The sequence below is a fragment of the Mytilus galloprovincialis genome, chromosome 13, assembly GCF_965363235.1.
Source record: "Mytilus galloprovincialis chromosome 13, xbMytGall1.hap1.1, whole genome shotgun sequence".
NCBI lineage: Eukaryota > Metazoa > Mollusca > Bivalvia > Mytilida > Mytilidae > Mytilus > Mytilus galloprovincialis.
Window position 1 is genome coordinate 59853080 of NC_134850.1, and position 10581 is coordinate 59863660.

General features: G+C 31.7%; 1 long non-coding RNA gene across 1 annotated transcript; it reads left to right on the forward strand.

Moving 5' to 3' along the window:
- The first annotated feature begins 642 nt into the window (after positions 1-642).
- Positions 643-9485, forward strand: LOC143057076 (uncharacterized). Its single transcript, XR_012972622.1, has 4 exons — positions 643-740; positions 3028-3106; positions 5291-5388; positions 9123-9485. It is a non-coding gene; the product is annotated as an uncharacterized LOC143057076 (long non-coding RNA).
- The last annotated feature ends 1096 nt before the right edge of the window (positions 9486-10581 follow it).

Consider the following 10581-nt stretch of genomic DNA (forward strand, 5'->3'; position numbering starts at 1 on the left):
TATTTAGTGTGTACACATTTATGATATAAATAATTTACAGATTTTAAAAAAGTATATAAAGATATATAAAGATATTCTGAACTTTAAAAATGCAAATAAAGGAACAACATCATTGGTCTTACCGCCTTATCATTTCATCACGGAAACAAAATTATATCAATTTTGTTCTTGTCCATGTTGACGTCACGATCCCTGTCTAGTGTTTTTTTTTTTTGAAAAATACTAAGCTTGCAAAATAAGCATTTGAATCACGATCGAAGCACGTATAAAATTTACATAAGCAGAACATGTTGAACACCTCGCTGTTTTGCACGACTGAACGTAAAATAAAAAAGTAAAAACACGTTGAACGTGAAATAAAAAAACCCAATCACGTACCACGAAAATAACCCTCTACCACTCTCCATGAAAGTTAATGATTTTGCATCGTTTTTTTAAGATAGTTTTACATGTTAAGAAAATTCTATTTTTAGCATTAGTATTTTCCGAATCGTTTAAAAATAGCCTATAAATAGAATATGCATAATTCATGAATCGTGACGTAGGGCGGTCTACGGGATCCCTTCTTCCGCTTACCGTACAATACATTGATGGAGTAAAGGAAAACAGTTCCGGAACGGAAACGATCACTGTCCGGAGTTTGATTAACTGGAAGAAACCGGAGAACGAAACATACATTTAAAAAAGTCATCGCAACAAAAATGTATCCGGATAACTTTTTTGTACTTGTCCAATGAAAGGTAAATATAATCATGCACATTTTTAGGACGATGTTAGACTAGTTTTATACTTTCATGAAAAAATATATAGTCACTTTATCCACGTCATGCATGTAAACCCCGAAAATCAGTGAAAAATTGACAAAAACGGAAGCAAGTATAAAGCTCGCCCCACTGTAGTCCAAATAATTATATAGAGTGGGGTGCGCATATTCGCCGGGGACACAATTTCGCCGTTTTATAATTTTGAGGTGTAAATACTTCAAAAGATGGCTGAAATGGAAGAAATATGCCGGTAACTTAAATTTTTTTAAACAAATATGATTATTTTTTAAACTACGACAAAATTGCGGCACTTACCGCAATGGACCAAAAAACGGGCAACGATTTTCTGCCAATTTCCTGAATGAAAAACACAATTTGAAAGAAGTATTTCTTAATAAATCTTTGACGGATTGCCCTAAATTTCAGTTCTGTACACCTTTAAAATGTCTGCTATTGCCATCTTTAATGAAATTGACTTGTAAAATATTGTTTAAAGCTGTAGTTTTTTGGGTTTAAATAGATATATAAAAACGGCGAATATGTGTCCCCCATTGACAAAACATCAGGCAAATTCAGACACTCTTTAATCTAACTTTTCAGATGATTATTTTCAAACAAACACGTTTTCAAGCTTAAGAATATTTTGCATTTGAAGTTATCTTCATATAGAAATATCAGTTTACTTCAAAAACATATAGACCTAAACATAAATTGTAGAAAACATGGAAAGATATGGCGAAAATGAGCACCCCACTCTATGACGTCTTGAAAGGCTATTATAATTTTTTTCTTTGACGCCTTACATCGATGTAAGGCGTCAAAGAAAAAAATTATAATAGCCTTTCAAGACGTCATAATTATTTGGACTAGCCCCACTGGTAAAACGCCAAACGCCCCACTTTTTTTTAACAACACGGCCTGTTTTTTAAATTGCTCCACTCATTTTTAGGGAGCTCAGTCTCATTCATCTATCATTTGATGGTTGGGGGTCGTATGAAATTGAAATATAGAGGACGAGTTTTGAGTAAAAATCTAAAAGCCAGGGACCCCCCCCCCCCAAAAAAAAGAGTAACGACAATGCAGATAACATTTTCATCATAGCCCCCCCCCCCCAAAAAAAAAGAGTAACGACAATGCAGGATAACATTTTCATCATAGCCCCCCCTAAACCCTTGAAAATCCAAGTGGGAACTACCTTACCAACTCACCCCACTTTATATGCAACTTTGGATCAAATCCAGTTAAATATCCAGGTTTGAAATTAGCCCATTTTCCCCTAAATTTGGAGTGGGCTTCTAAAACTTCTGCTTTTCTTTTATAGAACTATATGAATTGTGTAAAAAATATAAGATGTAGGCTACTATGCCATAACAGAGACATATAGTGAAATTAATTTATAGTGTAAAAAAATTTGGGTCCCTAATTTTTTTTAGGAAAATAAAGTTTGGTCCAGCTGAAAAAGGTTAAAAATTAGTACCTCATAAGCTGTCAAAAGATTTCAAGACGCCCTATATATAAAATTGTCCATATTTAGAGTTAGAGCCGATGAAGTTTTTTTATAATTTTGATATAATTTGTCCCAAAAGTAGTACAGCACACTGTAAAAATATCATTGAGAAATCGCAGGTGGGATTTTAAAAATTTTATATATATGTTATAAAGGTCTGCCAACTTGCCCTACTTTAAAAAATGAAAACTTATCTACCCAGATTTAAAAAAAAATGTGACTGTCACCAGTAAAACTGCTTTGCAACTGTCAAATCCACAATTCACGGTGACAACTCTTCAACTACAGTACTGGTATTCCGATTCTAATTCATAACCATGATAACAAAAAGATATAATACGATGGAGTTTTAAAAAATGTATAAATTTGACATACAAAAAAAATCTGTGAAACTTCATGAATGATTTTCGCGCAAAGACGTCATGGCTAAATATGACTTCATACAAATGAAAACTTACAAATTGGAGGTTAATAAGTTGCCTCTTCGATTCAAATTTGGATAAAATCACTGTAAAACAGTGAATTGGAGATGGTGTTGTTCTATTAATGACAACCTTGTAGTAAATCGAACCTTTGTTGATCCAATCAATTCAATATTGCGGCTCCCTCCTTAGTTTTGCCTTGTCAACTTGGGAAATGTATGTATTTATTACAGAATACATTTATTTAACTACTCTTATATATGCTTGATTTTTTTAGTGATTTGCCAGATAATTGCAAAGAAACCTGTTAATTGTATCATAATATATCTTATAGGTTTTTTAGCCAACTAAAAATCATCCTTTTAGGACCCCCTTGTTGTACTGAGGAAGTGGACCGCTCAAGAAGATGAAAGGTAATGTAAATATAAAAATAAGAAAATGTAGTATGATTGCCAATAAGAAAAGAGAGGAATTTGTAATTTTAAGTGAAAATTCACTTGTTTTCCAATCCTAATACATTTGTACTAATAAAAGTGTCTTATATTGTAATGTTTAAATTACCTAATTATTTCAAAAAAAAAAATTGTTTACACTAATGAGAAAAGACAACTCTCCATCAGAGATCAAATGACATCAAAGTTAACAACTATAGGTCACCATACATCCTTTAACAATCAGCAAAGCCCATACATTATACATAATAATTTTAATAACTTTCTTAAACCATACTGGATTTCTACCAAACTTGGACAGAAGCTTGTTTATGATCATAAGATAGTATCCAGAAGTAAATTTTGTGAAAATAAAATTCCATTTTTTCCGTATTTTACTTATAAACATGATAAATGGATTTAGTTTTTCTGCGGGAAAACATTACATACACTCTGTTATTAAAGTTTTTAAAATTTAAATAACTTTCTTAAACTATCCTGGATTTCTACCAAACTTGGACAGAAGCTTATTTATGATCATAAGACAGTATCCAGAAGTAAATTTTGTGAAAATAAAATTTCATTTTTTCCGTATTTTACTTATAAATGCACTTAGTTTTTCTGCGGGAAAACATTACATCACTCTGTGGTTGTAGTTTTTTTTAAATTTTAATAACTCTCTTAAACTATCCTTGGTTTGTACCAAACTTGGACAGAAGCTTGTTTATGATCATAAGATAGTATCCAGAAGTAAATTTTGTAAAATGACAAATCCATTTTTTCCATATTTTACTTTAAATGGACTTTTTTTCTGCCAGGAAACAACACATTCACTCTGGTTAAATTTTTTACAATTTTGATAACTTTCTTATACTATTTTTTATTTGTACCAAACTAAGACATAAGCTTGTTTATGATCAAAAGCTAGTATCTAGAAGGAAATTTTGTTAATATTTTGTACCTGTGTATCTTTATTTTACTTATAAATGGACTTAGTTTTTCTTCCAGTTAACATTACATCCAGTCTGCAGTTAAAGTTTTTAAAACATTTATTAGATTCATAAATATCCAGGATTTTTTACCAAATTTGGACAGAAGCTTCCTACAATCCAAACATGGTATCAAGCGGAATATTTTTATTGATTTTTTCCCTCATTTATGTTGATCCTGCAATTTACAGCAAAAGTAGGCGAGACACTGGGTTCCACGGAACCCTTACAAATTTTTAGCAATAATCATGCTAATAAAAACCTCACAATAATTTCTGAATTTACAGTAGTCTGGTATATAAAAAGACCCTAAATGAAAACGAAAAATTTGTAAAACAATTCAAACTGAATTACAGGCTTCTGACATTGGACAGGCACATACTAATTGAAGGATGTGATGGGGGCTAGACTATATAGCTAGCAGTTTGTGGTGCCAAACCCACCTAACCTGGTACATGTATATTGATGTGAAAAGGGCTTAACTCACCAGATCTATACAGTATACAAAAAAGAAATGCATCTAACAAAAACACACACAAGACGTGTTTTTTGTAAGTAAATTTATTCACACATTGGCAAGATACATGTAGATTGAAAGGTTGTTCTTTTGTTAAATGCCTGAAGTACGGATTATAACACAAATGACAACAGGCCCGAGAACACAGTTCTTTCGTAGTGCATTAAATTCAAATTAAAAAAATTGCACCTGCTCTTTTTCAAAAAGATTTTTACAGTGTAGTGTACTACCAGTGAGACAAATAATATCAAAATTATAGAAACTTCTACCAGCTCTAATGTTCACGAGTTTAGTCTTTCTATATCAAAATGGTGTATTTTAACATTTTTGCCTATTAACTTAAAACAGCAAAACAAGATCTAATAAACATCTGACAGTAATTAATGCCTAGAAGGATTTTTTAACTGTATACAGCAGAATAGATAAATTAAAACCAGAAAGTTCATACTGTACATATATTTATTAGCTAAGCTGTTGATCTTCTTTCTGTTGTTTGCTTACATGTTCTTTAATTTGCATTCACTCAAAAGTAAAAGTACATATAGTTCTGCAAAGGTATAAATTAGTGAGCATAAGTTCAATATGTTCATACTACATCTAGTTTTTGTCTGGACTTCATGGACTTCTTGATTAAATAATTTAGATTTTATACAATTTTAGCTTGTTACCAAAAGAATGGAAAGTACAGTATTAAAACCACTGGTGACATGTACCGTACATGTAGGTGTTAATGTCCTGCAAAAAGAACTGATATCAAAGTATGTTCATCTGCAGAATTGCAGTAAATATATAAATAATTTGATGCACTCTGTTCTCAAGTATAATTGTACATGTACACTTGCTTATTTTTCTCTCTTTCCAATGTCAAGTATGCTTCAAGGCATCCTTACCCTGATCCCCTTCTGCTCCATACACACACACTCAGAAGTTCAAATAATCAGCATTTACATTGTATATATTACAAACCTACCTAGTCAGACTGGCCTATACAATGTATATTATGAATTGACAAGTTGTTCTTGTTTTGAATACATAAAATATTTGCCACTGGACATAGTTTCCGTACAATAACTTTAGTTTAAGTAAATGGATCTCTATCTCTATGAAATTTAAATACAAGGTTTGAATCCACAAAAGGAAGATTGGGATTGATTTTGGGGTTATGGTCTAAACAGTTTAGGAACAAGGAGCCCAAAAGGGGTCAAAATAAGTATTTTCCTAGGTTCCAGACAATTACTTATGTATAAGTGTATGGATCTTTCTGAAATTGTACCACAAGGACTTGAAGGTTCCATACCAAAAAAAAAAAAGTTGGAATTGATTTTGGGGGTTATTATGGTTATGGCACAAACTGTTTATGAATTAGGGGCCAAAAACAATACTTCTCTAATACTTTGTATAAGTTGCTTATTTTTAGATTAATTTCAATGGGGTTTTATTCTTGAATTCTTGGGGTTCTTTAATATGCTGAATCAAACCCTGTATTAAGTTTTTTTTTAATTTGGTCCCCATTTTTATATGACCGCAAAATGTTTGCGTTCTTATATTGGTATCACGTTGTCGGCTATATAAAATGTACAATATACAATGCAATATTCACTTAACTACCAACTGATAAATTAAAGCAATCTTCACCATTCAGTGATTACAAGCACTCTGATTACCATTCTAGGGTTATGCCCTTTACAAGTGGAAAAATTGAAGAATTTTTATGTTTCTGTTCTCTTAACTTAAGTTTGTCTCAACTAAATTTAATGAAATGTGTATATAATGCTTATTACCTCTAAACTCAGTGTTCAATTTTTGGCAGCTTCAGTTTTACAGTTCTTGAGTTATGTCCCTTTATCACTTTATATGCTAGCGGGGGCACCTTTTGGACACATTCCCCATTTATTAGCTCACCTGGCCTAAAAGGCCATGTGAGCTTTTCTCATCACTTGGCGTCCGTCGTCGACGTCGTCGTCGTTAACAATTTTTCAAACATCTTCTCCTCTGAAACCACTGAATGGATTTGAATGAAACTTAGCATGATTGTTCCTTAGAGTATCCTGCACAAAGTGTGTGCTTCGATTTTTGATCCGTCAAAAAACATGGCCGCCGTTACTTAAAATAGAACATAGGGGTCAAATGCAGTTTTTGGCTTATATCTCAAAAACGAAAGCATTTAGAGCAAATCTGACATGGGAGTAAAAATGTTCATTAGGTCAAGATCTATCAGCCCTGAAATTTTCAGATGAATCAAACAAACCATTGTTGGGTTGCTGCCACTTAATTGGTAATTTTAAGGAAATTTTGCAGTTTTTGGTCATTATCTTGAATATTATTATAGATAAAGATAAACTGTAAACAGCAAAAATGATCAGCAGAGTAAGATCTACAAATAAGTTAATATGACCAAAATTGTCAATTGACCCCTTAAGGGGTTATTGTCCTTTAATGACAATTTTTCACAATTTGTTCATCATATTTGCTAACTTTAAAAAAATCTTCTGCTCTGAAACTGCTGAGTGGATTTGGATGAAACTTAGCATGATTATTCCTTAGATTATCCTGCTCAAAGTGTGTGCTTCGATTTTTGATCCGTCAAAAAACATGGCCGCCGTTACTGAAAATAGAACATAGGGGTCAAATGCAGTTTTTGGCTTATATCTCAAAAACGAAAGCATTTAGAGCAAATCTGACATGGGAACTTTCAGATGAATCAAACAAACCATTGTTTGTTTGCTGCCACTTAATTGGTAATTTTAAGGAAATTTTGCAGTTTTTGGTCATTGTCTTGAATATTATTATAGATACAGATAAACTGTTAATAGCAAAAATGTTAAGCAAAGTAAGATCTACAAATAAGTCAATTTGACCAAAATTGTCAATTGACCTCTTAAGGAGTTATTGCCCTTTAAAGACTTTTTTCACAATTTGTTCATCATGTTGACTTACTTTAAAAAATCTTCTCCTTTGAAACTGCTGTATCAATTTCAGCCAAACTTAGGCTAAATGAGTTTTAGAGTTTCAGAGTATCTAGTATAAATTTTATATTTCATTTCCTTGTATGTCAAGAAACATAGCTCCTATGGCTAAAATAGAACATAGGAGAAAATGATTTTTTTTTTGCTTTTGAAGAAAATAGGACGATTCAAAGAACATTTAAATAAATTGAAAAGCCAAAATAATCATTGATGAGAGATTAAACCAAAAAAATTCAGGTGAGCGATTCAGGCTCTTGAGAGCCTCTTGTTTTTTTAGAAGTTACTATTAATTCTAACCATGACTGTATGACATTTTATATTTTAATATTTTATGATTTATTTAAATGAGTAGTTATTGTTGCAAACTCCGTTAGAATTTTGAATTGAGATCATTTTTGGAATAAGAGAAAGGGGGACGTGGAAAAAAAATTGTGGTGGGGGTCAATTTTTTTTCTCATTTTAGATTTCAGAATTTAAAAAGAAAATAAAGAAAATTTCTTCAAATATTTTTTCTTAGAGAGGATTAATATTCAACAGCAAAGTAAATTGCTCAAAAGCAAAAAAAAAAAAAAATAAAGTTCATTAGACCACATTTATTCTGTGTCAGAAACCTATGATGTGTCAACTATTTAATCACAATCCAAATTCAGAGCTGTATTCAGCTTGAATGTTGTGTCCATACTTGCCTCAACCTTCAGGGTTCGACCTCTGCAGTCGTATAAAGCTGCACACTGCAGAGTATCTGGTTAAATTGGTCGCCATTTAGGTCCAAATGCCATACATATTATATACACAGGTAATGTGTAGTACACATGCATGAATAGAGTTAGTTTTTATGCCCCACCTACGATAGTAGAGGGGCATTATGTTTTCTGGTCTGTGCGTCCGTTTGTTCGTCCGTCTGTCCAGCTTCAGGTTAAAGTTTTTGGTCGAGGTAGTTTTTGATGAAGTTGAAGTACAATCGACTTCAAACTTAGTATACATGTTCCCTATGATATGATCTTTTTAATTTTAATGCCAAATTAGAGGGTTTACCCCAATTTCACGGTCCACTGAACATAGAAAATGATCGTGCAAGTGGGGCATTCGTGTACTGAGGACACATTCTTGTTATTATTTAAAATATAAAAAAAGGAAAATATGTTGTATCATTGCCAATGAGACAACTATTCATCAGGTCAAAATGACTGAATGTTAGCAACTAAAGATCACTTTACATGTATGTACAGCTTTCAACAATGAGCAAAACCAATACAGCATCAAGCAAGCTATGTCCTGGAATGACAGATGTAAAACAATTCCAAAGAGAAAATTAAGGGCCAGATTTACATAAAAGCGAAAAAAACAACCAAGATAAATACATGTAGCAAAAACAAAAACTATTATTTCTCCACTCCAGTTGTTCACACGATATTTATATATATATATATATATGTAAGTTTGGTAAATCATTACTTATCAAATTTATGTTATCATTTTTGCTTGATTGGTAAGCCAATATTTTATGCTTATTTTTTTTATTACAGCAACTGTATTCCAAGAGTCTGATGGCTGATAATGTATTACAGGATTTTATCATTCAAGCAACATCTTAGAAGGAAAAGTGCAAATGTATGAAGGAAGCCGTGGGTACAAATAGCAATTACAGCAGATACATGCAGGAGAGAACTCTTAAACAAAGACATGATATGGGAGTGATGTATTCAAGAAATCTCAAACACATGGAATTAAATATTGTGTATATTTTTTCAAACACAAGTACTTTCAGAATGTAATACAATCATGACAATTCAAATTCAAATTATTGTGTCAAAAAGACAATTATAGTCTAAAAATGAATAATGCATGTTTTAAACTGAATTTTATATAAATATTTGAAATAACAAGAACTTTTATATTATTGTAAAGCCAAACTTTGAAATTTTCTAATGGTATAAAAAAACTCATCATAGATACCAGGACTAAATTTAGTGTATACGCCAGATATGTTTGTTGTTTGTCAACATTTGTTTTGAAATAAGAAGGAAACAGTTGTAAATAACTGTAAGGCATTCAATATGGCATATCAAGTATATTTAACAGAACCTTTCTATTTCAATTTATTAATATAATGCGAAATGAGGTATAAATCAATCAGACAGCTACACAACAACAAAAACATATGAAAGGCATTAAGGTGCTAACATACAGTCTTCAACAATAAACAGTTGTCTAAACAATGTCATGATCTACTTAATTAACCAGAGTCTATACCAATCAAAGAGCTGCTATTAACACAATTTTTTTAGATATGCTTTTTATTAGGATGAGACTTAAGACAACCACTGAAACCCTGGCTTAAAATAGGCACACGAATATGTGGCAGGGTAAACTACTTTTTTTCTTCAAAATTTTAAAAGAAGCATTGGTATCTTTTGCAAGTAAGACAATTTCCACAATGGGATTGGATTGTCTCATGTCTGAAAACCACAAAATGACTTATATATACATATTAAAAATGAAATATTCATCAGTGCATACATATTCTATAATTGAATTACCAATCCTTACATCACTTTTTAACAAAATATTGCGACTTGAACATAACCAACAAAATTCTAGGAGTGAACTTAAGGTAACCTGGATATTTGCTTGCCTTCTTTGTTTTATTACATCTTTTCTCTTGCATTGGAGATATTGTGAGATAAAATACAATTGAAGTATGAACACATATAAGAATATTTATTTATATCAAAATAGAATGTGCACTAGATTAGCATTGACTAATCTAAAATATGCTCAAATACTGTGAATTTGTGTGATTGGTGCTCAATTCACCTTCATTTCATTTTAGAAAAATTAATACGAATGCTCGATTCAGGTTAGCTTCACATGAATTTCATGTTAGTTGAGCTCAATTCACATTAATTGAACGCGAGTTTCATGTATAAGCTTGTTTCAGGTGAATCTCACATGAAATTTACCTGAACAAAATTTGCCTGTGTA